General features: G+C 40.1%; 1 pseudogene; it reads left to right on the top strand.

Moving 5' to 3' along the window:
* Positions 1 to 403: 403 nt before the first annotated feature.
* Positions 404 to 6,000, top strand: part of LOC136526604 (E3 ubiquitin-protein ligase WAV3-like) — a 26,306-nt pseudogene continuing 20,709 nt past the window's right edge.

Below are 6,000 nucleotides of genomic sequence, written 5' to 3'. Positions count from 1 at the left end.
TTTCATTTTCCGTGTCGCCTTCGTTCAAACAGTCGAGAATTTCAGTAACTCCCGTCGGTTGTTAAAAAACCGACAGGAATAAGCTCGAGTATTACTGTCGGCTCTTGAAAACCCACGGGAAACATAAAAACCGTCAGGAATGCACTCACGACTCCTGACGACCAGTCGAAACCGACGGGATTTGCTCGTGCGCGCGACTCACTCGGAAAAACTGGAGGATGCGCCCACTACTCGCCGTGCGGCCCGGGCGAAAAACTTGAAGACGCGCCTACTAATACTGTATTGTGGGTCCCACGTGGAGGCATAAATAAAAACGTGAAACCCTAGCCACACACCTGCCCCATTCTATCCTCCCACTCCCACGCCTGCCGCCGCCGGGCTCCTCCCACGCCGTACCTCCCCGATGTCCGCGTTGCCGCCGCCCCCAAGGGAATCCAACGCCTACGCCTACGCCGCCGTGAGCGCGCTCTCTGACGCCCGCGCCACCGGTAGCCGCCGCCCCGAGGGGCTCCCCGATGCCCGCGCTGCCACCCTATCCCCTCCAGGTCCCAACCTGTGCAACGTGCCCTCTCTCTCACCCTCTCCCGATCTCCCTCTCAGATATGCTCTCTCTTTCCATTCCTGCAAGGGATCTATGTTCACAGTTGCATAAAAATGATGAGATCGATGTTTTGGTTTAGAATGGAATATGGTCGTGTTGATATCCTTGCTGTTGTCTACTTTATTCTGCATAAAAAACGAAAATCAGGTCAATTTTTTTCCATTATGTTTCTATGAAACTAACATCCTGCAATTGTACAATTAATTTGAAAAGATCAATTCTTTGTAAAGAAACCTATTTCTTTTGATTTCTGCACTACAGATTCTTTTTCTATTTTGGTCATGTTATGATAACCAAACAAGAGTCCTGCAATTGGTGAAAATATTATCTCTATATATCATAATTCAATTGGCCTTTCATAGCTCTGTCATAGAACAACTCAATGTACAGTAGGAGTCATATTTGGCTTTAAAACATTGTTGCTTTGCTTGTAATTCACACAGGCTTGTAATTGTTTTTCCTAGATATTATTTCTTGTTTCTAATACATTGTTCCTATACTATGATGTGAAATTTAGCACTGTTTGTTATGCCTTCTTTATGCTGAAATTAGGCAGCATGGTGTAGCAGCACTACTTACATTACTGTAGTAGCTTGCTTGTATAGAAATTAATAGTCTTTTGGTATGCACAAGAAACCATGACAATACAATTCTTCTCCATAAGTCATTTGAAGAGTGTAGATCTTTCTGTAAGGTCTGCATAAAAAACCTTTGCATACTTGTAGATGTGCCTGACCAATAGTGGCACACCCAGTTGTCTCTGCCTGATGCTATCTTCCAAAAACCAGAGCATCCGCAGTCCTTTCATGCAGACAGATGCAATCTTAGGAGAAAATGCATAATTTTGAACTACTACTACTACGATTCATTATGTCTCATTGTTGTCTCATTGCAGGTTTGGTTTCCTAGGCTGCAGAAAAATGGAGCGGGGTTCGAGTAATTTCAAAGATAGCATTTTGGTATGCTTTTGTGACTCCTGTGCTTGCTCATTTGCACATTCTTTTCTCTGTCATTAGGTTCGAGAAACTGGATTGTTTCTTTTGACCTCTGCCTGATGCCCTTACGGGAAACTAATAGGTCAGGTTGTTTTTTCCCCCAAATTTGCCTATGTACACTGTATGGAGTTTCATCGGTTGTCTTTAGCAGCAGGCTTCAAAGGCTACTTCAAATTTAAGTTGAAATTGATGTCTAAACTAAACTGCGTACAGTACTGGCTTCTTCTTGAAATTTAAGTCATGCACCTGGACGAATTTCTAATCACCTAGCATGTCATGATAACATGATTACTTTTTCAGTAAAATGATAAACTAATTTACTATTTTGTGCACATTCCCTGGTTGGCAGGTGTTCCAAATGAAGTTGTCCAGAGAGCTGACAGTGTTTTGCAGGACTTGCATACCAAGAAACCTCTAAGATGCATGATCAGTGAGAAATTAGCAGCAAGAGACAAACAGTACCAGGTGCATGACTTACCACACAATGACATTTTTAATGAGAAAAAAACATCTATGCTGTATTAGTTGACTTAGGTGGAACTAAAAGTACAAATACCCTCCCTTGTGTTCTTTGTTCCTGTTTGTGTCCCTATTTACATCAAAACATGTGAAAGAGGTCATATTGGTATGAAAAATTGGGCCTGACATTTTTCTGGTGGTATCCTGTACATACTGGACTTACTTTGCAGTTGACTTGCATACTGCTCTGAATCCACAGTTTATTAGCTGTCATATTGTTGTATTCCTAGTGTCGCAAACAATTAATATGTACTGATATGTTGGTGTTTGGATTTTGGCATGAATGTGATGGATTACTTGATGGATTACTTGTGTTAGTTATTAGTTACTTGTTGGTTTAACGTGTATTGTGTCTTGTGAGTGGACAAATCAATTTGTAGAATTGATAGATCATGTCCTTGGTGCATATGAATTTTATACTACCAAAATCAGCTTACTGTCGGCTTGACCATTTTTTTCCTGTCGGTTGAATGTCAAGAATAGTTAAGGGATTCATGTCTGTTACTATTTCCTGTCAGGAATTCCCGACGGCATTACAGTCAGGCTTCTGGGTTGAATGGTCAAACCAGAACCGTCAGGAAATGTATCCTGTCGGCTGACCATCAGAAAATATTCATCTTTCCTATCGAGTCGTTCCTGTCGGTGTAGATTCCTGACGGTTTTTAGGCTTTTCCTGATGGTTTCTGGCTATCAGGAATTTTCTGCTCTGGGGTAGTGTTCAGCAAGCCAAGCAAGCAAGAGGATGCACGTTAGTGTAATGGCTTTGGCGCTAGTTTCTCAATCCATTGCTTGTTTGGACCAAGTTTATGGATTTTTTTAATAGCAAATCCTAAAAAGAAAATAACCTTATTTAATTTGTTGGCAAGCGGTAAGACAAGCGTTGGCAAGGCGGAGTAGCTTGTTAAAGGAAAGTGGTAGCAAAGGGTCAGGATGAACTATAGATAGTAGATACACATGTGTCAACTGTTGGAAGGATAGAGAGCGGTAGCGATGGGCTAAAGACATGCATGCAAGTTGAAAGCATTTATCTTATCTCGAAGTTCGCTGCAACTTCCACCGCTACCGCTACCATCGTACGTAGGTGCCCTGCTGATGTCGTGTTTTGTCTGCCCTCACTAGATTCTTGCGAGATGGCCCATTCTAAAGATCGACGAGTCATTTTATATACTTCCTAATCGATAAAAATAGGGATTTTAGTAAATAAAATATTTTTTAATATCTTTTTTCATAAGATCTTTTGATATAGTCATCTCCTATTTTGAATTTCTCGCTAACTAAAAATGTTGAACGGGCTAGTTCTTTAAAGTACGCACAAAAGATAAAAAAAAATTACCGCATGGTAAAAAAGGATATAGAGAACATTTTTTAAAATAACTCTCCGAATAATAATTTTGAATAAATTTAAAATAGATTCTTGAAGATGCTCTACCTTCCGTGCTAACTTTAACAGAGCTGATGAGTCCTAAAATTGTAGCTTACATGGCTCCTCTAGTTTCTCAATTCTTTCTAAACGGAGTTGGATCGGGGTTGTTCTCCTCCCATGTGTCTCACATTGATTTACAATTCTTACATACACTTCTTAAGGCTTCTCCAGTGGCTTTTGAAAACCGACTCATAGACTGAGGTGGCAGACCATGAGTCGGACTCATGGCCACTAGAGAACCACCAACCCATGGAAGCTAGGTGTCAGGAGTCGATTAAAAAACATGAGGCGATTCATAGTGATTAAAAAAATATTTGGATACTGCTGGTTGTCACATTGTGGTCCTTGAAGTTCTAGGCTTGAGGTTGAAGAGTTCAACAAACTTGGCTTGTGTTCTCTCAAATGGAGAGGAGAGCTGATTTGTGTACCTGTTTGTGTTTTGTGAGATAGGCTGGGTCAGCAATTTATCTATTGCTTGTATTTTATGAACCGGAGAGGCTACCTGCTTGTATTTTGTGAAATTACTCGTGCAGGTGCAGTAATGAAACAACGGCTAGTTGAGTAACCGGGTTTTCAAAAGCCACCAGAGAAGCCTTTTAATACTGCGATTGCGAGCCAGAGATATTTTTGGCCGCTTTAACGCCACGTGCATGCATGTGTGCAGTGCAGTGCATGAGCATGAGCATGGCCCGCACGACAGCACGGTCGTCTACGCTTCCGTACCTTTACCTCTTGCCTTCCGTTGTTCACCTCCCCAGGTTTTTACCTATGTACCGTAATACTACACATATACGTATTTCTGTAGCTGTACACAGTACTCAGAGCCTGCCGAGTCATCAGGAGATACTCCGTATACGTGTATGTATATATATATATATATATATATATATATATATATATATATATATATATATATATATATATATATATATATATATATATATATATATATATCCAGAATCCTCCTACGAGATCGAGTCGATCGAGAGTAGTACGTGTTCATTTTCCAGTGAATCTATCAACCACGCCGTGCTACATGTTCGGCGTGCAAATTAATGGCGCTAAAGCAACCGGCGCTTGAGCTTTCTGACTTCATTTTCCAGTGAGCAAATTTGAATTTGCTGACTAATTGGCCAGCAAGCAACTTCACCGGCCGTGTCAACCATACATGTTAGGCATGCCCTGCTGACGTCGTGTTCCGTCTATCCTCACCATCAGATTCTTGCGACATGCATGGCCGGCCGTCTCCAAAATCTAATGTAATTAACCGCTAATCCTAAGCGTTTGTTTGGCCTACCTCTACATCCAGCTAGTGCCGGCTCTACAACATTAAGGGCTCTTGGACAAATATAAGACAGCAAGTGCCCACTAAACTAATTTTTTAAGACAATTAAAATATATAATCACGTGTTGAACGTCTGCGTATGTACTTGTGTAATTCGCAAAAAAAAAAAGAGTTAACTTGCAGCATATATTTAGTTTATAAAAGAATAATATATAAGATACAACAAAGAAACTAAAACAATAAAATGCCCACTAAACTAATTTTTTATGACAATTAAAATATATAATTACGTGTTGAGCATCTGCGTCTGTACTTGTGTAATTCGTAAAAAAAAGAGTTAACTTGCAGGCTTGCAGCATATATTTAGTTTATAAAAGAATAATATATAAGATACAACAAAGAAACTAAAACAATAAAATAACAACTATAGTTATTTCAAATGAAACAATGCTGCTTCTGTGCTTTGTAAAAAAAACATTTTGAGGCATTTTTTTATGCAAAATCTTCAAGAACAATATCAGAATCAATGTCGTCCAGAAACATCATTCTCAATAGTCAATGTTGCACGTAGCCGAGCCATTCAAACTTTTTTTCTAACATAGTTTTGACCTCAAACAATTTTTCAATAGTTTTAATTTGGAGAAACTTCTTTCGGATGATGCTACTTGTCACATGATCACACTTAAGAGAATCCTATATGCAACAAAGACATTCGGATATTAATAAACTGAAGAATCTTAGGTGCTGACATCAATTCATCTGGCAAAGATACTTGCACCACTTTTATTTCAGGAAAAATCATCTAACTCAAAACCAGACTTGTTGTCAGGAGACGAAGATTCTACCAAAGTAGTGCAACACTTACGTAGATTAGCATATCATCCAAGGACTTTAGATTTTTCGAGTTGAATAAAAAATAAATTAATTTTTTCAAATGTTTTTTAGTTGTTCGATCCGAGTACATCGTCCTTCAGTGGCTCATTTCAATGGGCCAATATATATCAACTACATACATATATGCTCATGCCCCCCCCCCCCCCCCCCCCCCCCCCCCCCCCCTAGCAGCGTAGGCCCCAAGCGGTTGCACCTCTTTCCCCTTAGAGCCGGCCCTAGCTCCCTATGATTATAGCTCTAGTGCTGCAATGAAGCTGGTGGAGAGCAAGGGGAACCTTTGTTG

This window comes from Miscanthus floridulus, chromosome 19 (assembly GCF_019320115.1).
Source record: "Miscanthus floridulus cultivar M001 chromosome 19, ASM1932011v1, whole genome shotgun sequence".
NCBI classification, from domain to species: Eukaryota; Viridiplantae; Streptophyta; class Magnoliopsida; order Poales; family Poaceae; genus Miscanthus; species Miscanthus floridulus.
Note: the sequence above shows the minus strand (reverse complement) of the source record. Positions and strands in the feature narration are given on the sequence as shown.